The 23556-nt window shown below is 48.3% G+C and overlaps 1 pseudogene; it reads right to left on the bottom strand.

Moving 5' to 3' along the window:
* Nucleotides 1-2278: 2278 nt before the first annotated feature.
* On the bottom strand, nucleotides 2279-23346 carry LOC101397302 (granzyme H-like; annotated as a pseudogene).
* Between the last annotated feature and the right edge of the window lie 210 nt (nucleotides 23347-23556).

Here is a 23556-nt window from a genome sequence, read left to right as displayed (position 1 = left end):
CCCTGGGGCTCCATGGAGCTCCTCATGGCCGACTCTCTGGAATCTCTATCTCTTTAGTGTGATGGCCTCTCGTAAGAGGGTCTTTTATTCGGGCCTGCCCGGTGGTGTAGCGGTTAAGTTCCCACGGTCTGCTTTAGCAGCTGCTAGTTCACTGGTTCGGATCCTGGGCAGGGACCTACTCACCGCTCATCAAGCCATGCTGAGGTGGCATCCCACATAGAAGAGTTGCAACCCTACGACTATGATACACAACTAGGTACTGGGGCTTTGGGGAGAAAAATGAAAAAGAGGAAGGTTGGCAAGAGATGTTAGTGCAGGGCCCATCTTCCTCAAAAAAAAAAACAAAAAAAAGAATGTGCTTTTTTTACTGTTGTGCTGCTGTGACCCGAAATTGTCCCCTGGAACAGCACCCTCTATCATTCTCTTGCTCATCTCCACACATGCATTCAGCTCTTCTCTCAGCTGTGCTTCTGCCGGTGCTGTGAGCCCCAGGGACTTGGCAGATGGACAGTAGTGTGTACAAAATGAGCTTTTGGTTGCTTTTCAACTTATTTTTCAATGTGCTGGATTTTGCTTTTCATAGCCATGTGATTTATTTGTTATTCTTTTCAATGAAGTTGCTTCTCCTTTCTATGTTGGTCCCAGTTGTCATGTTTGTCCGGCTCTCGTGAATTTGTCATGTTCTGTCACAGCTGACTCACTGGTGGGGCTGTTTGAAGGATACAAGATCCTAAAAGAAGGTCTTCTGGGTCACAATGAAGGGTCTCGCCCTTGAAATGTGGCATTGTGTTGGTTTGTGGACTGAGGTCATGCCTTCTACATGTAAATAAATAAAGAGAAGGCTGCCCCGGTTCCCTCCTCCCTCCTGCTCTCCCCTCTGGACATGGGCTCCACAGAGCACAGATTGGGAACCTCGGGACCTGTGGGTCTCCAAATCCCTTATGATTTTACACTGCCCTTCTGGAATCAAGAAGATCACCCATGTGAAAGTGTAATGTACAATAATGATAAAATACAGAGAATTTAATTATTTTCAAGACAAGATTTCCTGTGGATTCCACATACAGATCCATCTGCCAAACTGACCTGCCTGGTGGAAGGAGAGGAACCAGGAGAATTTAGAGGAAATTTCCCCTCATGTAAGTGTCCCAGTGTCAAGGACAGAGCCCGTTATGTGCCTGGCCCACAGAGAGAGGTCAACAATTGATCTATTGATGGATGCCAAAATGGTACTTTCTAGCCCATGGCCCTTGAGCCCTCAGGCTCACAAAGCTGCCATACCCCAGGTTGCGAACAGGGGGAGTCAGGTCAGGCTGAAAGGGGCTGAGGCTGCTGAGTGACTCCACAGGCCATTTTGGCTGAGGCCCTGAGGGATGCTGGTGGATGGAAGCCCTGAACTGTCTCTGCCCAGGTAGGAAGTAGATACTGGCTCCTCTGATAGGCATCAGGTGGGCTGAGAGCTCAGGTATGACAGGGACAAACAATAGAGGAGAATTCACATGGGGCTTTGGGAACTCTGTTGGGGAGTTGAGAGAGAGGCTGGCTCTAAAGAAGGTAGGGACAGGAAGAGAAGGAGCTGGAAGGGAAAGGAGCAGGTGGTCAGGGCAGTCAGATGATAGAAAACAGGGGCTGGTGTGGGTCGGTCAGCCAGGGAGGAAGGTTGACTGAGCTCAGTGCTGGGCTGAGAGCAGGGCAGAGAATGTGACCTGAGTGAGGCTGAGGGCCATCAAAGGAGCATCTGAGCCTCCTAAGCTGCAGACGGTCCTGGCTGTCCAGGCTGGGAGAAGCTGCTCCCACTGGAGAGAGAGGCCCTGGTTGTTACTCTGCTTCCACTGACCGGCTCCGTTCTCTGCTCAGTTGTTGCAGGCTTGGTGGTGGTGTTTGGCTTAGAGAAGAAAAGAAATTCCTAAGGCCCAGGGAGGAACATATTTTGGGGGAGAAGACTGTCCTTCTATAATGGGCAGCCTTTAGACTCAGCCGTTGCAGAGGGCCAAGCACCACAGTGGTGTGACTAAGAAACTATACAACATAGGGTTTAGGGGGGAAGGAGGGCTGGGGGAGAAAGGAGGAAGTGCAGCCCAGAATGGACAGCAGAGGGCAGCCTGGAGCAGTGTTGTTGCACATTGAAAGTGGTTTCATGAATCAGTAGACTTCAGTGATGTTCGCACTGGTGATCCATTTTATGGCCCTGCCAACCCACTGCCCACTCCCGTGGGATTTCTGCCTCTGCCCCTGAAGAGATGGTCAGCACAGAGGAAGTGAAGCCTCAGGCCTGCTGTTAGAGTCGCTTCATTGTTCTCTTTATCCAAGGCAGGAAGTGTGAGACCTTCATGTAGAATCCTAGAAGGGTCTCATTGCTTTGTCCATAGGAGAAAATACCCTGGATCACATTATTACAGACGAGGGGACCACCAGAGTCCCCCTGTGGGCAGAGAGAAGGACTGAGCTGGCCTCCTCGTGGTCTTGCCCTCCCCATTATCCCGGGGGTGGGTGTTCTCTGTTAGGGGGCTGTGTGGGAGATCAGGGCCAGGGCAGCCTTGTCACCTCCCTTATCCCGGGGCTCCAGCCTGGCTCTGACTGTTCTTCGCAGCTCCACCCAGGCCAAGGCTTTCTCTCCAGTCCTCAGGGAAATTTTGGTGAGATCTCTGCTGTGGGCTGACTGATCCTTCCTCACCCTGCACCCCTGATCCGCTCAGGGGAATAGCTGAAGACTGGATTCGTGGACCCACCCTGCCCAAGCTCTCAGGAGGAAGCATGACGATATGGCCACTGTCATACCCCACAGCTCTCCTCCTCTCTCCCGGGCCCTGTCTCGGTAGATGGTGGAAACCTTACCTTGAAGCTGGTCTTCATCTTCCTAGGGTCCCCTTCAAAGACCTGGGAGGCCCACTGTAATAGCGGGGAAAGCAGGATTCACACTCGCGAACCTGCTGTAGGGTCAGCTCTGCATGGTGCAGAGTGGTGCTAAAGGGCCCATTGAGACTCTCCCCCAGCCGGCCACACTGCACACCTGTCCGGGCCTCACCTGGGCCTTGCCCCTGGGCAGGCTGAGGGGCCTCGCAGCTGCAGTCTGCTTGGCCTTTCTCGCCAGCTGATGGGAAGAGGCAGGAAAGTCCAGCTCAGCCAACGGCCTCCTGGGCCTGGACACAGCGATGGGGCTGCACTGTCTTCCCTCTCCCCTGAGCCACTTGGGACTAGTCAGGCAGCCAGGATAGGAAGGAAAGAAGGGACAGGTTGCAGTGGGAGGGTAACATGGTGTCGTTGGAGAAGTTCTTTTTTTTTTTGTTATTTTTAAATTTTTTTTGTGAAGAAGATCAGCCATGAGTTAACATCCGTGCTAATCCTCCTCTTTTTGCTGAGGAAGACTGCCTCTGAGCTAACATCTATTGCCAATCCTCCTCCTTTTTTTTCCCCAAAGCCCCAGTAGATAGTTGTATGTCATAGTCGCACATCCTTCTAGTTGCTGTATGTGGGACGTGGCCTCAGCATGGCCGGAAAAATGGTGTGTCCGTGCACGCCTGGGATCCGAACCCGGGCCGCCAGTAGTGGTGCGCATGCACTTAACCACTAAGCCACTGGGCTGGCCCTGGAGAAGTTCTTATAGTCTGGGTGGGGGATGGATCTTTTCACAGGGATGACCTGGGGGGTCCTCTCCTGGTCGAGGATGTTGTGGGCCCCCAGGGTGACACTGATTGAGCTGCACAGAGAGTAGAGTGGGAGTGTTGAGGGTGTGGAGTCACAGGAGATCCAGCCCAAGAGCCATGATGGGCAAGTGACAGCTGGGACAGGCCAGGGCAGCAGCTAGGGGAAATTGAGGCAACAGGAGGGCCGGGTGCTGAGTGTCTCTGTGCTCTGTGCTTCTCAATGACACTGAGGGTAGAGCTTCTGGAAGATTTCTCTTGCCCTCAGGCAATATTGTGAAAATCCTCTGAGTTTGCATTTTGACCCTCATGCAGGCTTTCACCCTCCACAGCTGCTTTATTTGGCCAGTGTGGTCTCTCTTCTCAACCGGGCCACTAGCTCTCTCCTCTGACCTCTGACCCCAAACCTTACCTGTCCTATTTTTCACTTTCTATCCCCCAGTCATGCTCTCAGATGGCTTCTCTGATGAGCTCTCGTGACCTTGAGTTACCAGGAGCTGTGGGAGCTCCCCTGGGCTGTAGCCCCTGGACAGAGGACAGGGTCTCTGTGGGGGTCTCAGGAGGTGTCCGTTGTCTGTGGCCCCTCACCTTCCCCAGCAGTGAGCAGCTGTCAGAACAAAGTCCCGTTGCAGGAGGATACCACCACACCTGTTCTTTCTCTCGTTAACCAGAAACTGAACCAACGCCATGTAGGGGCTGGAATGGGGCTTGGCCTCACGTCCCCAATGATGTCCTCTGAAACAAAGACTGAAAGATGGGCTTTCTGGGAGCGGCCGTGGTCTAGAGGGAAGGTTTCGGAAGGTGGTGACTGACGGTGGGGTCTACAGTGCCCTGCAGACTCTGGGGGAGAGATCTCCTGGGTTCTCCCTGCAGCAGAAGAACCTTTTCTGAACGTGAAACCTCAGAACCCCTGTGAGAAAAGGGGAACAGTGCTTGTTCTCCACGTCCTACTTCAGACAATGTATTGAGGAGATAAGATCTCTCTTCACGATGGTGGAGCCCTAGGGATCCTGGACAGGGCTCCCCTGACGGCTTCTGTCTCAGTGAGTCTCCCGACCCCTCTGAACCTCTGCTAACACTGTGATTGGGGAAATCACCTTCATCTAATTATCTGTCCGTGAGCCTATAGAGTTGGATTTTCTAAAATCGTCACGTCCTAGTGTCTAAGCCATCCTATGATCTCAGTAACCATTTTTGGCTGTGTGAATGAAGGGCCTTCACTCAGCTTTAGGCAGAAGTTTGGTGGGGATAATGCTGGTGGGATTCAAGGACACAGGGATGGGAGGAGGGCACGGTGTGGAGCAGCCGAGGGCCTGGGAAAGCAGGGGGAGGTGGGACTGAAAGTGGGCTCAGGCCTGCAGCAGAGCCAAGGCCTCAGAGGAGTCCGGGTACAGTCATCCAGCCCTTTCTGAGATCGACTGCACCCTGGGCTCCTCTCCTGGGCAAGAGTGAGGGGGTGGAGGGCGCTGAGAAATGTAACTTGTTCTTAAACTGGCTCCTGGGACAACTGCCAATACTGTTACCAGTTCATCTGAGCGGCCCTTTCCTGGGTTGGAGTGAGTGATTTTAGTTACTTGTCTTTTGTAGCTTCACATCCTCTGCCAAATGCTTTTCTATGAGCAATCCACTTTCCAGATGTTAAGAGAGGCTCACACCTACTGGTGCTGGTGGGTGAACGTGGAAGAGTGTTTTAGTGAACACCCTTGCTTCTGGCGTCTATGAAGCTTTGGACTTATTAGTCTAGATTTGGGATGGGAGCTGGGGTCTAGAAAATTCTTGGGCTCAAATTGAGGAAACTCTCTGACTCTGCAGGGCAGAAGGGTCAGGAGTACAGAGGGTTTTGTGAGATGAGTTGAAGCCTCTGGAGTGGGGATGGTCACTCACCTGTCCCAGCCTTGGGGGGCAGAAGAAAGGCCAACAAGAGCAGGGGTGGCTGTATCTTTCCTGAAGGTCTGCTCAGGTCAGAGCTGCTGATGTTTCCTCCTTCCAGACACAGAGCCCCTGAGAGGAAGGCAAGAGGGGTGGCTCAGCACCTCAGAGACCTCCTAGACCTGTGCTCCTCTGGGTTTCCTGTGCCATCATGCAAGGGGGTTTGTCGACATTCCCTGGCTTGGGGTAGGTGACAGTAGCACTGTCACCACAATTGCACTCCCAGTGCTGAGTCACAAGGCGAAAGCAAGAAGAAAGAACAAGAAAGCGAAGCCCGTGCTGAGGCCCCAGAGGAGGTGGAACCCAGAAGAAGCAAGAATCAAGAATGTCTCCATTTCTCAGCTCTTGGCTCTTTTTCCATCCTGGTGGAGTCATGACTAATTATGTGGTAACCTAGGTCCAGGGAGATTAGCAACAAGCTTCCTGCCGTTGAGAAGCTGGAGGTTGGCTGGTGTAGACTGAGAATCTGTGGTTAGAGTACATGATCATAAGGGCTGTGGTGAGGGTTTCACTTGGTGGTGTGAGACCATGGCTGTACCGGCCTTAGGGGTATGTAGAGCTGGAACCCAAACACCCCAAATGTGACCCCACTGTCTATCTGACCACCAGTCCAACCTTGTATTTTGGAATATTTAGAATCTCCTCTTTAAATCTAAGTATTCTGTAACAAAGATAGCATCTCTTATACCACAATTTTGAACAAAGGTCATTTATTTTATGTTCATTGGACCAAAAGAAACCATCATTGGGTCCAGCAGGATTGAGTTGCCTGATTGGTTTATACTTGGGTCATTTAGCACCCCTGGACCTCAGGCGGGGACTGTTCCACTAAAATCTTGGTGCCTTTTTTGGGGGCAGGGGTTTCCCCTCGAGAAATGCTGGCTACTGTTGCCAGGTGAGGGGGAAATGGATGCCGATCATCCCAATAATTACTCTACACTAAGTATTCTCTGTCCAGGGCCCAGTGAACCACGGCCCTGATGTCTCAGGACCTAACAATCACAAACATTTGAAAACAGATTATCCCAACACTCTCACCAGTATGGTGACATATGAAAGAGTAGTGGAAAGGAAGTCATTATGAGCCCAATCTCAATTCTGTTAAAGCAACACCATCTTATGAGTACATAGAAAAAGAAGGGAGGGTAACATGCTTAAGGATTAATGATGATCTCTAGGTGGTGGAATTCCCAGGAAGGTTAATGTTCTTACTGGTACGTTCTGTGTTTACTTATCTTTCTATGATGAGTATGTATTACTTTTACACCCAACATAAATTTTCCCATAATTGAAGGACACTCATCAATGGTAAACATTCAGCAAGCCACTTCTCTCCAGTCCAGCCTTCTCTAAGATGGATGTTTTAAAAATGAGGTTACTTATCTGAATTCATTCTCTTAGAGAAGATTTAGAGATGTTGAAAAATAGAAGGAAAATTTACCCAATGAGCTATAAGCTATAGGACATTTTGGTGAATAAAAGAGCAATCTGTGATTTCTACTCTAGAGATGGACGTTTATTAAGTCCCTAGCAGCGACCCCTCCACCCGTCTCTGCCCAGTGTAGTTCTGGCCTCTGCCCCAGAGAAGATTGATGGATCAATCCTGGGAACACCTCAGTCTGGTCCCTGAAGTCTGAAGTATCTCATTGTGCTTTTTATCCAGGGCAGAAAGCTCGAGATTCTGGTGAAGACAAGTGGAGGTTTCCTACTCTTTTTTTCTGAAGGAGACAATGCTGTGGGCCATGTTGTAAACACACGAGAGGGCCCCTGGAATCCCCCTGTGGACAGAGAATGGCGAAGTCTCAGTCAGACCCCTCTGGCTCCCCCCTTCTCAGCTTCATATCCTCCCTGGTGCTCTCCTGCCCCCCTTTCAGGACCCAGCAGTTCAGAGGGGTAGTGGCTGAGTGGTCACCATTCACCTTGGCTCTGAGCACCCGGGGGGGTGGTGGATACTGTGTGATCTATCTACACCATGAGCCTGTGTCCTGGCTATGCCCTCTCTCCAGCACAACCCAGTCCCAGACCCTCCTCTTGTTGTCCAATGGACAAAGGCCATGAGATTGGCTGGAGGGAGATACCTGGGCAGCACATGCTGGGAACAGCAAGCCTGTACCCATGAGTGTACCCTGGTCCACCATTGGCTGTGGTGGGAGAAGGCATGGCCATGTCACCCCAGCATCACTGTGTCCCTGGGAAAGGCTGAGAAGACACTTGTCTCCTTACATGTGCAGTGGCCTTCTTGTCCTTAGGGTTCCCCACGCACAGCTGGATGGAGTTGTTGTAGTTTTTGTAGACGTTCTTGCACTTCTGCCCATTGTGAAGTACCAGATCCACCTCTCAGAGTTGGTTCAGCTTTTTGCCACTTTCCAGACTTTCCCAGCCTACCACGCTGCACACCTGCCCCGGCCTCAACCAGTCCTGGCTCTGTGGCGGGGCGATTGTCTTCACAGCCCAGTTGAGTTGAGCCTTGTTTCGCAGCTGGTCAGAAAGGTGAGAGATGGCAGTTGAGGGCCCGCCTTCCAGCTGGACTCAGAGCCAGGGGTGAGGGTGCCTGTACCCCTCGCCTGGAGTCTCCCAAGCCCCCTTCTATTACATTTACCCAGGCAGAGCAGACAGGTTGGAGGAGAGGAGGGGACTGAGACCCTGAATGAGCTGTGTGCTCCCTCATAACCTGTGTGCGTGCACCTGAAAGTCAGCAAGATGGTACCTTCAGTAGTATGATGTCATTGAACTTTGAATTATTATTATAATCCTTGTGAGGGAAGGCTTTAAGAACAGGAATGACCTGCCGGCTGTTTTCCATTTTTCTGATATTATGAGCACCCAGGACGACACTCATTTTTCTGTAAAGAAAGGATGATTGAGTAAGCCACAGGATCTACGCTCTGTCTTAGAATCATAGGTTGAAGTTCCAGCCTACACACCTGCAGCTGAGTCAGATAGGGAAGAAGGGAAAGGTGGACAGCGTGGCCTTTCTTTGCTGTGCAGCAGTGACCCAGCCTGGTTCTTCAGCAGCCTGCCTGCCACCCAGTTCTCTGTCCACATGCTCCAACCCTGTATCCCACTTTGTCGTGGCCTGAGCAGATTGGATGGCTCCTCTGATTAGTCCTTGGCTCTGTGTGCTAAGGTACCTTCCTGAGTTCTGAGCCCTGGGATGATACAAGAGGTTCCCAGGAAGAGAAGGACTCATTTGTGCTCCTCACCTTCCGTTACAGTGAGCTGCTGTCAGCACAAAGTCGTCTCGTGCCAGGAACTCTCCACATCTGCTCCTGCCTTCGTTGTTGTTGTAGGAAAGTACAGATGCCATGTAGGGCCGGGAGTGACGGCAGGCCTCTCTGCTCCATCTGATCTCCCCTGAAAGAGAAAATTGCCCTGGATCTCTGTGTTCATGAAAAGAGGGCACCGGAACTGCCAGGTGGCCTAAACCCATAGTGTGTGCAGAGACTGGGGTGGTTTTAGTGTCTTCAGGGCCCCAACACAGTGACAGAGGGCTGCAGGCTTCAGTGGGCAGCATGGCGGGCTTACAGCATGACATGTCTCCTGGCTTCATTCTCAGTTTCCTCCTGTGGAGATGAGGAGCTCAGCCCTTGCTCTGGAGCAAACACACTTCATATACACGTTAAGGGGACTGTGCTAGAAGGCCTGGAAATTGCTCTCTGATGTACCCTGGCTGCTTCTTTGTCCCAAGCTTCTCAGAGCCCCTATGTCCTGCTTACTTCCAGGATGGGTCTGGTCTGAGACCTGAGCATTTTGAGCTCATGGGGCAGAGTACTCTGGCTTCTCTCTCTCCCCATCCTGGGTCAGGCACATAGTACAGACCCCGCAAATGCTTGTCGGGTACATGAATGAATAGTCTTCAAATCTGCTTTCGTCAGCAGCTGGGGAGGAGCAGTCTTAATGCAATGTGAAATCCAGCAAAGATTTATCTTTATGAGGCATTGAGCCCTCAGAACAAAAAGGCAGATAAAAAGGCGGGGAAATCAGAGTGTGATGAGGAGGTGGGGCAGGAGGGGGCCTGGATGGGAGCCAGTCTCCATTAGGACTTGGGAGCAGCGGGAGGGAACACTCTGATGGCTCAGTCAGGTTCTGGGTATCTGCCCTGGTGGAGCTGAGTGGCTGAAGAGAGTGGGGACATGGAGAAGGTGACATCTAGGAAACTGAGTAGAGGATAGCTGCTTTATTCTTGGTCCATTCGATAGCTAGGGGGATAGATAAGCACTCTTAGCTTTGGAGAATGGGAAGTTATATCCCCTATTTTCAGCTTTCCCCTCCAACAGACGCATGTGCCATTCTAATATTAAATCACTTTCCAGGTGACAGGGATGTGACCCATAGAAGGGAGAGGACCCACCTGGTCTCTTTGGGAATAACTTTATTTTCTATAATTTCTCCACACTGCATGATATCAACAGATCTAGCATTCTTCAAATTTCTGAGAATAGACTGAGGCAAGGAAAGATCACAGTGATAACCTCAGTGGGACACTGTGGAAGTGTCACTGTTGGAATAAGCCAGGCCTCTGAGGATCGACATGTTCACTTATCTCCTTCAGCCCTGGAGGGTAGGAGATTGGCCAATAACAACAGAAACAGCAGCATCTTCTCTGAAAGGCTGATCTGGTCTGAAGAGGTGTGTGCTTTCTCCTTCCAGGCTTCTCAGCTGTAGAGGTGAAGGAAGAAGGGGCAGGCTCAGTGACCACCAATTTCCTCCCAGTTCTACTGATTCTCAAGATAAGAGCTTTCGTCATATCCTTCCCCTCACACAGAAAGGGCTGTGTGGTGAGGGTTTTGCAAGAACCACATTCTTAGGCCATTGATAGCATGACCACGTTCACCAGGAGAAAGTCCTGGACTCTTTGAGTGAGGAAGGGGCTTTGGGGGGCTTTGGCATTATCTAGAAATGGTGTCCCTTTCCCCTAAGTGAGATCCTTCAAGAATGTGAATATGACCCCACCATGCCTCAAATTTGTGATTAGGCAACAGTCTTCTTCCTGAAATAGCATGCCTCTATCCAATCCTACTCTTTGTAAAACTTCAATTCTTTGATAGCGCCAGAGTTTTGTTTGTTTATTTTTTTGGTATAAATACAAAAGTACAAAGCACTGGTTTCTGTTAAAACACACTAGCAAAGAGCCTGCTCATCCAGTATCCTGGTAGTTTCAGGCAGCTGCACACTGTTGGGGATGGGAGTGAGGAGCAGAGATTGGGGTGAAGTGCAGATGGGACATTGATGAGGGTATTAGGAAGAGAAGGTAGTGATAGAATAGGAGAGTTTGGGAGGAGGGGTTTGACAGACAAATGCACTGGAGTTCATTGTGTGGTCACAGGTCACCTTGGCAAAGCTAATGTTGTTCTCAACTTCTTGATATTTCAAAGGTTTAAAAGACCCCAGTATTAAAGTAGTTGGGGGATATGCAGATAGAGACTGAAAGAGAAGAAACAAATCTTTGTCACTCATTCTGGGCTTCCTTGGTCACTCCTGTCCCACCTGGCCCAGGAAATCTGGTGCCCCAGTGAAGACCATGATGTAGGCAAAGTTTCTGCTCCCCAAGGCTCCCTGTCCGTGGTGAGGAACCTGGCATAGTTGCTCTCACAGTTCTCTGTACACAGGTGCTTGAGGGCTGTTAGCTTTTGGGTGGAAAAGTTTCAAGTTATGATGCTACTAAGAATACAGCAGTCAGCCTGATAGTTTAAGTTACTTCTCTTAGTTCCTATATAATTTGGTACAGACATGAGAAGACTTCTGACATCTTATCTCAAACTGGGCATAATGCTTATGCTGCTTTTGCTTCTGTTGGATTTGTCATTACCCAGAAAGTAGAACATGTCAAGAATCTTCTCATTTTCATTCTCTGTCCCAGATGTGACTGTTCCTCATGGGGCTATCACTGTTCTCCTATCTTTGATGACTTATGCCTCCTCCTGCCCCCCCAGTTTGGAAACCACAAGTATGTTCAGCAATGTTGTAGTGATTTATTAACTAAATGTGCATTAGCATGTTGAGTTATTAATAACCTTTTAAGTAATATCTATGGAGTTTTGGAAGCATAAAAAATCAAAGATGATAAAATATAATTTTGGCCCAAAGCAGATGTTTATCATTTGAGTGCATCTTGTCACGTAGAACCATGAGAGTTTTCACAATTTCCATAGCTGGTTTCTTGTATGTTTGGCTACGCTATCACATTTTTCTGATAGATAATTTTCCTGTGAGTTACTGGGACACTACCTTGGGCTACAGTTGCACCCCACAAATGGCTCAGGCTCCCATTCTCCCAGGGTTCCCTGTGGATCCAGATCATATTGCAGGCAGTTGCTTCTTTCTGCTCTCTTTCTGCCCCCTTTGCCCTGTCTCACCTGACCCAGAGCTAGCTGATCATGACTCTGGTACTCTGACCAAGGGCAGAAGGCACCTTTGCCTGTGTGTAGCCATTGTGCCTGGAGAGAAGCTTGGCTGCTCTTGTGAGGTCACCGTTAATAAATTTCTGATTGCTTTAGGACTTTTCAGTGAACAGAAAGAAAAAACAAAGAAGGAAAATGAACAGAGTGTTAGAGATGTGTGAGAAACTACATGCAATATACATGTAATGGGAAAGAGAGGAGAGAGAAAGGAGCAGAAAAAAATATTTGAAGAAATAATGTCTGAAAATTCTTCAATTTTGGTGGGGAAAACCCCCAAAACCAAAACCATTGATGTACACACCCAAGAATCTCAGTGCACTCCAAGTAGGATAAAGTGTCATAGGAGAATGGGCAAGATTTCCCCTATAGCTCTTTCCCTTCTATCCTAGATCTCATCGTCTCATTTCCAGCCCAGCCCTCTCTTGAGACAGCACCTCTGGCTCATTCTCACCCACAGCTGCTGCTTCTGTGTCATGTTAGCAGGGAAGAAATGCTGGGATGGAGCTACTTCTGGGTCTGTGACATCAACCAGACATGATGCCTCTTCTGCTTGACCTAGAAACCTGAGTGCTCAAAAGGACAAGTAACTCCAACAATGCCACACATGTGCCGAGGAGGTTGCCGCCACTTTCTCCAAATAGCATCTTCTTCCATTAGAGCTTTTTCCTTTTGTGATATAAGATATTCTTTTTTACAGTTACTTTTTAAGTTGTGGTAAAATATACATAAAATAACATTTAGCTATTAGCATTTTTAAGTTATAGTTCAGTGGTGTTAAGAACATTCACATTGTTGTGCAACCGTCACCACTATCGACTTCCAGAACTTTTCCTTCTCACCGAATTGAAGCTCTGAACCCATTGAACAGTAACTTCCCATTGATGTCTCCCCCTAGTCTTTGGAATCACCATTCTACTTTGTGTCTCCATAAATTTGCAAGAGATTCTTACATAAATACAAGGTCCTTGAGCATGGCTTCATCTTAAGCCTACCCCTTGTTCATCAATTGGACATTATTAGGTAGTAGGCAAATTCTACACAAGCAGAGATTGAAAGAAAAGTGGAAGGGACAAAGGAAGTGCTGGAGAAGGGGCTAGCGATGGCACACAAGCCTGCCTGAATTCACCTTCTGCCCGCAATCACCAGGATGAATCCCAGTTTCCTCCTAACTTCTCCTGAATGTGTCCAGGTGGGATAGACAGACCTGGCTCTCCACACTTTTGCAGATTTTGGAAGATGAAGAAAAGATGAGAAGCAAATTTCTTCATCTGAATGGGGTATTGATGTCATCAAGGACAACTGAGGATGCTTGAAGCCTGGTGAGGGCTTCTGTTCTTGTTTCCCAGGAAAGAACAGCCCTAGTCAAGAGCGACTGCCTCCACCTGGACACTGCTCCTCTGCACTTTCTACAAAACTCACTGTCCTGAGAAGTGGGAATAGAAGCGGCATTGCCTCCAGAAACCACATCCCTGGTCCTGATCCTCAGTGGAGCTGCTCACTAGGGTGGAGGATGGGATCTCCCTCCACTTGTTTGTCTCCTTCACTACCTGAGAGGTTAGCTTGGCATGAGGTGTGAGAAAGCTCAACTGGAGGCTGGGTTGAGGAGGTGACAGCCTTGGGCTCTGAGGACAGGTCTCATGGCCACAAGACAGGATGTTTAGAGCCTGGAAGACTCTATAGAGTTTGACATGGTGGGGAAGAGAGCCATTTGTCAGGACCACGACACACTGAGATGGGGCTCCCGGCTTCTGTGGGCAGCCTGGTGTCATTGTAGCATGGCCCAGCTCCTTCCTTAGTTCTCAGTTTCTTCCTGTGTGGTGAGGAGCTCAGCTCTGGTTTGTATCAAATGTGCTTCAGACACATCTTACGGGGAAAGGATCTGTCTTCAGAGTAGACTGTCCACGAGATCTAGAAAACACTTTGTCTTGCCTATGCTGGTTGCTTCTTTGTCCCTGAGCATCTCAGACCCCAGTGTCCTGCTCCTTTCCAGGATGAGTCTGGTTTCTAAGACCTGAATATTTTGAGCTCATGAGGCAGAATACTCTGGTATATTTCTCTTCCAACCTGAGTTGGATACTTACAAAACACCCATAAATGTTTGATTGAAACAGGAGTGAATAATACACAAATTTGCTTTGGCTTGTGTGTGTGGAGGAGACGTCCACATGGATTTCTGAACTTCTGCATGGATTTATCTTCCCAAAGCATGGAGCTCTCAGAATAGTGAGGGCAGATACAAAGGATGGGAAATCAGAGTGAGACGGGGAAATGGGCAGGAGGGACCTCGGTGGGAGCCAGTCTCCGTTAGGGCCATGGGATCAGTGGTGAGGTAACACTCTGATGGTTCAGTTAGGTTCTGTGTATCTGCCTAGTGGAACTGAGTGGCTCAGCACAAGACAGACAAGGTGAAGATCACACCTACGAAACTATTAGCTAGCTCTTCTATTCTTGAGCCAGACAATAGCTCCTGGGGTAGATAACCACTCTTAGCTCCAGAGAATGGAAAGTTATATCTCCTATTTTCAGTTTTCCCTCCACCAGAATCATGTGCCATCCTTATACTAAATCACTTTCCTGGTTACAGGTGAGCAGGCCATGAAAGGCAGAGGCCCACTGTTGCCCTGTGGGAGAATGTTTTATTTCTGTCCTTTCAGTAATTTGTTTTCAACAATGGAGCTGCATTTCCGCAAATTGCCGGGTAGGACTGAGGCAAGGACAGTCAGAGAGACAGCCTGGCTGGGGCTTTCTGCAAGCCCTGAAGGTGTTGTAAGAACCATATTCTTCGGCAGTTGCTGAGTCAGCCTGACCACATTCACCAGGAGGAAATACTGCGCTCTCAGAAGTGATGCATGGGGCTTTTGGGGACTTTGACCTGAGCCAGAAGTCATGTTCTCTCCTGTGGTTGAATTCTGGGAGGACAAAGAGCCTGAAGATCACCTCCCTTTGCCTTTTGTGTGTGATTAGCACCTGCTTACTTCCTACAATATCATCACTGGACCCAATCTTTTCCCTCTTAGTCTTTCACTGCTGGAGAACCTGAGCCTTTTTTTCCATGTTCATGCAAAAGTGCCCATCTCTGTTCTCACCTGAAACATGCTAGCCTAGATTCCAGTCATCTATTAAATTCTTGGTGGTTTCAGACATGGCAGAATCCTAGGGGTGCAGGTGCAGCATGGAGATTGGGGATAAAGTGGAGATGGGGTGTTAAAGAGAGTATTAGGAAGGTAAGGAGAGGCCAGAGAGGCCCTTAGAGGAGGGTGATGACATATGTGCTTGAGTTCAGTGTGTGTTCCTAGGTCACCCTGATAAAGCCTATGTTGCTCTCAATATCAAGATGTTTTCCAGGGGTCACAGATTCCAGCGCCATCGTACTCATAACATGCAAGTAGAGCTATAAAGAGATGAAATCAGAGTTTGCCATGAATCCTCCCTGTCCCGATCTCTCCTGTCCCAGGGGCCCTTGGTTGCGGGGCCACACTGAACACTGTCGTGTAGGCAAAGTTTTGGCACCTCATCACTCTCTGTCCCTGGTTGAGAGTCTCGGCTTTTATTTCCATGGAAAGAAGAAACAGTGCCTTGTTATGGGAGCATGCTTCCATCTGGGTGTTGTTTTCTGCCTTTTTCCCAACACTCGATGTCCTGAGAGGAATGGTGGGTGCAGTGAAAATAGTGGCCACGTTCCCTTCTAAAAGCACATTCCTAGACCAGAGCCTCAGTGAAGCAGCTCGCTAGGATGAAAGATGGGGTTTTCTCCAAATTGGCCAGTTTCCCTCATTACCTGAGAGGTTAGCTCAACATGGTGGAGAGAAACCAAGAGACTCTGGTCATTGGAGGTTCCAGCTTTGGCCTCTGAGGAGAATTTCCACAAGAGAGGATCCTGGGTGTTGAGTGGCCTCCAAGTTTCTTAGGAGAATGGATAAGAAACTGGAGGTGATTAGCTTGGTAGAGAGTATACTTGGGGTGAAAGGATGGTGTGCATGGTAGCTGTCCTAAATTAAGGACTGTCAGGTAGGCCTGGGTGAGATTCTCTCCCTGAGGTTCCAGAACAGGGTGGTTGAATAACTTGGTGAGTCACAGTAATAAAGGGATTCCAGAAGATACTCAGGTAACTTGATTCTACCACTTAATTGAGAAATATGGATGTCTGGAAGCCCCAGTGGGGCTGATTGGAGTTTAGCACGTGGTCCCACATGGTGCATCCTCTCCAGTAGGTGTCAGAGCAGCCTGGATGGCCATGTGGCCAGAGGTTTTGGAGAGAAGAGAGTGTAGGGGCAAAATCTCCCGAATGGAGGAGCCCTGGTGTGGTGATGGAGATACCAGGCACCCTGTTCCCGTGGAGTACTCGCTGAATGGCTGTGCTGGTCACCTCTTTTTCTCAGTCTTTTATTTCAAAAGAGCAAGACAATCTACATCACTGTGTGTCCATATTTTTCTTTTTTAATATGGGGATATTTTTCTCACTGGAAATAATTTCATCAATGCCAAATATTTAAAATGAACAGACAACTCTGATTTAACACGGTGGGGTGGGGGCCTTGATCCCTCCCCTCTTGTCTTCCTCTAGGGTCCTCCAGGATTTGAAACCATGGGACATGATGATGTACAAGATTCCTTTAGCTACAATCATCTATATTTCTAAGATCATTTGAAATGATACAAGCAGACTACAGTGTGACAAACAATGGAAGTTGTGGTGTTTATTGGAACTGGACCCTCTTCCGTTCTTATTGAGTTTCGTCTAGATCTGGGGCACTAAGGACTCTTGGAACAAAGCACAGAGATCCATGCAATGCAGGCTGAGGTCACTCTGACACTGGGTCATTAGGCATTTGTCATTGTCATCATTGTATTTCCAGGGCCCTGCACCCGGCCCGGCAGTTGACTGACCCTGACTAACCATGTGTGTATTGATGGATGGCAGGAGCAGAGCCAGTCTGCCAGCTGTGATCAGAAGGGATGGGATGAAATGTCCTATTGCTGCAGAGTGACTGGGCCGTGGGTGGACCCTGAGGCTGGGGCAGATGCTGCCACCTTGTCTTCCAGGACTCAGCACAGAGCCCAGCAAAGTGTCTACTCTGCCAGGAGTTTTGTCACCACAAGGAGAAGCCTTGTTGTCACCCACTGTGTATACAACAGGAGGCTGTGAGAACCTCGGCCAGTGATGTGTGGTGATTCCCTAAGGAAGGTGTTCCTGGTGGGACGAGTGGTCTCCCGGGCCCTCAGGTGTCCCTTAGCCCAGCTCACTGCCCCTGTTCATGTGGGCTTCCTCACACCAATCACCTGGGCCTTTCAGGGGCATTCCCTTCAGAGTGGGGTTCCCTTTGGAGCCCAGACTCGCCCATGTCAGAGGTAAGAGCCCTGGGGAGGCAAGCTACCCCTTGTTTTCCCCCTCAAATTTCAGTCTGGTTGCTCCAGGGCACCCACCTTTTCCCAGACAAACTCAGATACCTTTATCACGCTTACCACCCCTCACCTCTGCAATTCTGCTATAATGATGATGAATGGCCAGTGTCCAGTTTCTCCTGACTCTGATCAGGCCCTGGAGCAGAATATCCAGGCCTCTGCAGACCACAAGTCTGCCTTAGTTCCCGGTGAGGTTAGTAAGTACGAACTTGTCATGCTGTTACGAGCTCCCAGTCAGGTCAGAAGGGCCTTTAATGCACAGAGTCTGTACCTGGAGAAAGAGAGTGGGAGGAATTATGTCCTTTTGCACTAGAATTCAGTGTGCAAAACACCTTCTCTCCAGAGTCCTGCTGCTGAGGTTTCCTTAACCGTGAAGAGAGCAGAGCTGTGGGATGTGGTGGGGCTGGACTCTGGGACGGTCACGAGGGAATTATCTCCTGAGGTGACCGCCACGAGGTCTGTGGAAATCTTTTCAGCAGGGCAGCTGGAGGCAGAGAGCTGCCTTGGAAGTGCTACCTGGCAGAGAAAGACATGGAAGTGAGACATGTCTGTCCTGGGTGTTTCCTGGGGACCCAGTCCTGAGATGGGCCGTTGCTGAGGGGCTCTAAGTGAATGTCCCAGAGAGGAAGGGGGGCTGAATTGGGGACTCTTCCACTGCTCTCCTCCCCCTCCCCACCATCAAGTGTTCTTTCCATTTGCCAATGCAAACACTGAATAATGAGACTGTTATCCTCCGAAGCATGCAAGTAACAGATAATTCCTACGGGTAGATGGTGGCAAGAGAGTGACTGAGCATTGTTAAGGATGTACTATAGACTAAAATTTTGTTGATAAATGACTTACAATGAATATTAGGCTAATGATTTTCTGATGAGAAATACCCAGAAAATAATGGTCATATTTACCAGAGCATTTCTGTATGTAGCCAGGTGGATTTGATAAAATATATGCTCAGTGATTACTCCATTTAAGACATTCAGGCTGCAAAAGTTTAGATGGTAAATGTTATGCTGCAAAGAGTAATTAACATTTTTGCCAACTATTTTCTTGGGGTCATAATGGTTTATAACATTGTGTAATTTCAGGTGCACATTGTTATTTATCAGTTTCTGTATAGACTACAAGAGTTATTTACATTTTGGTGGAGGTAGAAAACCTCCCAGCTCATTCTGTACAGGGACTTGTTCTACATCACTTGGCTCATAAAAGTGGAAGGGGAGCAGGAATTAGAATGCAGGGATCAGATTCCAAAGTCTGTGATCTTATCCACAGCTGCACAAACTTCACCATATCCTATATTGTTCAAGGAATCGGGGGTAAAATTAAGGGGATGTTGAAGAATAAATGTTTCTGTCTATGTCTCTAATATGAGACTCTGGTTCTCTTAGAAGAGAAAGGTTCCTCAGTGGCTACCATATTGTGAAGGAAATTCCATATTGTGATGGAAAAGGTCTTTGGGATCACACACGCCCTTTGATTTTATTCTTCATTCTCCTGATGTTCATCAAAAGCAAGTAGGAGAATGTCAGGCCTGGCCCATGAGGGGAAATCCCCTTGGGCCTTAGCTTTTCACTGAATCATATCTAGTACCTACTGGAAGTAGGTAGGGCCATTCCTTGCAGCAACGACAATGCCACAGTGACATGACATTCCTGCACTCATACATGGCACTTGAGTCTGCTGCTTTAAACCAATTTCCCTGAGCCTGATCATTCTCTTACGTTATGCCTAAAATCAGAACCTATAGGCATAAAAGGCCAGAACTTGGTCCTAGCTGATTTCATTTGACCATGAGACTCAGCCATGGTGTTGAGAAGAGATTCCTGCCTCAGGTAGAAGTTGTCTCTGCATTCCTATTAGGAAGCTGGGATGATAGTCAGACTTTCTGGGGTGTGTACATGGCATCAAAAACAGTTTTGAGGGAAAGACTTGTCAGTGAAGGAGCACCTAGATTATGTGTGGGAGTGGGGAAGACTGTACTTCCATTTTGCTTCTGTAGTAGCAAGGATAGGGGAGAAAAGACAGGAGGGGAGAGAAAAATGTCTATACGACAGATACACATTTATGAGATTACCAGAGTTTTGGTATCCACTAGAACACCCTTTAATTTCCCCCTTGTTGCCTACTCTAATCATTGCCCAGCCAACAACAAAGAGCAAGGTCTGGATGTAGGATTGGGGATAATTCAGTAAAACTCTGGAGTGGGGCAATGTCTGGGGTAATGAGTAGAGATAGGACTACAGAGGAAGGGGGAGGAGAAGTGGGGTTGGCTGAGACCAGTGTGCCCGCCCCCACCAAACTGGGGGCAAGTGTAATAATACATATCCAGAAAAATCAATAGGTATAGACTGCACTTCTGGGTGGGAGCAGGTTGGAAGAGAGTGATGTTCTGGGTTGTGATGTCACCTTTGATGTGACCTCGGATCACACTCAAGACTCCCCTTCCCCAAACTCCCACCCGAGGGTCTTTATCGCCCCAGGAACTTTGCCCACTGAGGCCATTACCTTTCCCCAGAGCATTCATTCCCACAGGACCTAAAAGTCACACTTTACCCTTCTGGAGTGAACGAGTTCTTTCTTTTCCCATATCACTCAGGGGCTAGTGCTGTGTGCCTTCTTACCACGTGTGTACGGGATGTGGCAAATGGTTTGGTTTGGGGGAGGTAAGAGGGGTGCTGCTGAATCATTTACTAGAACCTCTAGTATGTGACTGCAAAATTGGTGGATCTTTCTCTTTCTTTCTGTCTCACAGTTCAGGGTAGATATAATGAAGCCTTGTGTTTGGAAAGTCTAATTTACACCTAAGAATTCTTGTCTCATGTCCCCAGTCTGTCCACCAGTCTTGATATGACATCTCCTAGTTGTAGGACCCCCATTGCTACTAAGTTTCTCTGTTTCTGACCAAGTAATAGGACACTGCACTGGAACCATACGTGAACAAAGCAGGAGATCTGGACCATTCCAGCCAGCCCTTCAAAGCCTGCACGTGAGAAATCAGGTATTGCAGAAACCTGCTGGGCCACTGAGAGCATTGTACCAATGGAGTGCAGCAAGATAACTCACCATGATACCAAGGACTATTATTCTCTCTGTCCTCTCTCTGGCTTAATTTGCCAGAATCTCCAGTATGTGATTGCAAAACTCTAAACATTTTTAATGTTCTCTTTTCTCGGGTTTCTAAGTCTGGAAAATGAGGATGGGTCTGTTACTGGACCATGCTTAATTCACCAAGGCCTTGGCCTCCACTTTTGAGGCTTTTAGGAGTCAACTTTCTGACCCCCATTGGAATCAGATGCTAAGACTTTGGCTGTGCAGCTATGAGCATCTTAAATACCGGCACGTACATACCTACTCACAAGTGGTACAAATAACAACCGAGGAGACAATGGGGACCAGAATCAGTGGGATGGGCACTGGCTTGTGTCCTCCAGCTTGGCCCCTCTCTCCCAGAAATCTTATCATTGCTGCAGTCTCACAGGAGCAGGGTGGTTAGGACTTTTTCTTGACCCCGTAGAGGATATAACAGATAAGAGGAGGGAAGCTTGTTCCAAGAGGGTGCCCACCCTGGGCTCTGCTGAGTCTCCCAGAAGAGAGGGTCCCCACTGGTAAATTAATTCCTAGCTGACTAGGGTAGGAAAAAGATTGCCTGGGGGATGGGTGAGCGTCATAGCTGTCTTCAAATAGGCTGTCATTTGGGAGCTGCTTTTTAACACAAATGCAGTGTGGGGGAAATCAGGGGAGAGGGAAGGCAAAGGGCATTATTCTGTTGGGGCCCAGGGCAGGCCACCCCAAAATATCCCACAATAGCATATTAATTATTTAGAATTAAAGTCACTTGAAAAGCAAAAAGGGCTTTCTGACCCTCCTGTCTCTGAACCCCCTGAAAGCAGGAAATAAATCTCCCATGTGAAAGGTGCTCTGCCTGCATCCTTATCAACAGAGCTAGGGATTTAGGGCTGAGAAATCTGAATAAACAAACCTTGCTAATTTACTACCTCAAGCCCAACTCTGCTTAATTTCCTCACTAATTGTGTATCCCAAACCTAAGTTTCTTTGTTCTGTCAATTTTTCACAAATTTCTGTTTCTTTGTATAAATGATACGTATACTGCCTGTTTTGTTCACTCTCGAGCTCCTTTCTTTTTTTTATTTTGTGGGGAAGATCAGCCCTGAACTAACATCTGATTCCAATCCTCCTCTTTTTTGCTGATGAGGATTGGCCCTGGGCTAACATCTGTGCCCACCTTCCTCTACTTATATGGGACGCCGCCAGAGCATGGCTTGACAAGCGGTGCGTCGGTGCGCGCCCAGGATCTGAACCTGCAAACCCCGGGCCTCCTAAGCAGAGCGAGCACTTAACCGCTGCGTTACCGGGCTGGCCCTCTTGAGCATCACTTCTTTTTGGTCTCCAATGCATATATATTGAACTGGGTTTTCTCCCGTTAATCTTGTCTTGTGTCAATTTTGCTATCAGTCCAGCCACAAGAACACAAGAAGCGAGGAAAGGGGATTTTCCCCTCCCCAACACTACTAGTCTACATCTTACTATGTTCCAACGCATATATAACTAGTATACGAGATTTCATTCAATTCTCCACCTTTTGCATGGGCTTTATCAGTAATCACATTGTAAAATGAGACAGACTCAGAGAAATTAAGTGATGTACCCATGGTCCCATAGTTACAGAAAGTGTGTACACACACACACACACACACACATACACACACAGAGGATGCATGCCTGCCAAGCTGCGAACTTTCTTTGCTATCACTCTATGAGGTGGTGGAAGCCACAGCAGGCAGATTTTAGCTCAGCAAAAGAGAGTGTTCTGACAACTAGAGTTCTCTTAGAATGGCTGCTCAGGTGACCCAGGAGCTCTCTCTCCAGAGAATCGTTGCAGCAGAGGCTGAAAAACATCTTACTCAGGGACCCTGGGAGGTTATCTTGGGCGTGGGCATAACGTCACTTTTAAGACCCCACACCTCTGAGCCTTTCTCTCTCAGTTGGAGGAGACCTGACCTGGAGGTTAGGAACCCTGGGCTCCTGCTCAGGATTGTAATTCAATTGCCAATTTCTGGGCCTCACTATCCTCCTCTAATGAAAGAGCATTGGGCCACAGCAGAGGCTCTGTAAACATTGTTAACCACAGAAACCTCTCCTCAAATGGGTTATGTATGTACCAAGGTAGCTTTTTGAAATCGTATATCCATACCTGTACCTGTATCTATACACATGTATATAGACACGTCTGCATATTTTATATATGATACACATACAAATATATGTCTGTATGTGTGCATATATATTTGTGTGTGCTTGTGTGTATGTTGTGTGTTTTTGTTTTTTCTATCCCTTCGTTTTCTCTTTCTGAGCATGATCTTGGAACATCTTTGTGTGAGGAGGATTTTCAGCACTCAAAAAGAAGCTGTGTCAAGTCAACTGTTCTCCCCTTATTACGAAAGTGCCCAACATCATTAAGATATTCTGCTACAGATGAGGAAGTTTGGACCAGATGCTAGCTCAGGGCTAATCCTCCTGAAGCCAAAAAAAAGTGAGGAACATTGGCAATGGATGTTAGCTCAGGGACAATCTTTCCCAGGAGAATAAAAAAAGATCATCTGCACAGAGGTCTTGGTGGGCAAAAAGATGTGAGAAGGCGCGGCTTCTAGGGCAACGGGAACCCATAGGGATACACTTCTCCCATGTGAAAATGAGTCTAGTGTTGGTGTGTGTGTGTTTTGGTCAGGAGTATTGATCTACACCTGTGACTGCACTGAACTCCAAAGCTGTACTCTGATCGGCATCAAGACATGGGAGGGACGGCTGTCGGGCATGCCTGGCTAGACTGACCAGGCACCGGGGGCCCAGTGTCAACAAAGAGCCTCCTATCACATGTGTGGCCTCCAACCTAAGAGCTGGCCAAATTTGAGGGTCACGGTGAGCTTGGGTGTGAAGCATGTAGCAGTAACCATGGTGGCCTGTGGGTTGGAGGCGGTTCTCTATTTTTCTGGCACCATGTAAGCCTCCCTGATGTGGTGTGATTTCAGCAAGATAAGGAAATGTGGTATCTCTTCCATGTCAAGATTTATACTGAACTTTGTACCCATAGGGTACCCTACATTTAAACCATAAAAAAGTGGCTGTTCTGGTTGTGTTTTTCCTCCCTGTACCTCTGGTTCCTC

This window comes from Ceratotherium simum, chromosome 3 (assembly GCF_057802395.1).
Source record: "Ceratotherium simum simum isolate JZ-2026a chromosome 3, ASM5780239v1, whole genome shotgun sequence".
NCBI lineage: Eukaryota > Metazoa > Chordata > Mammalia > Perissodactyla > Rhinocerotidae > Ceratotherium > Ceratotherium simum.
Note: the sequence above shows the minus strand (reverse complement) of the source record. Positions and strands in the feature narration are given on the sequence as shown.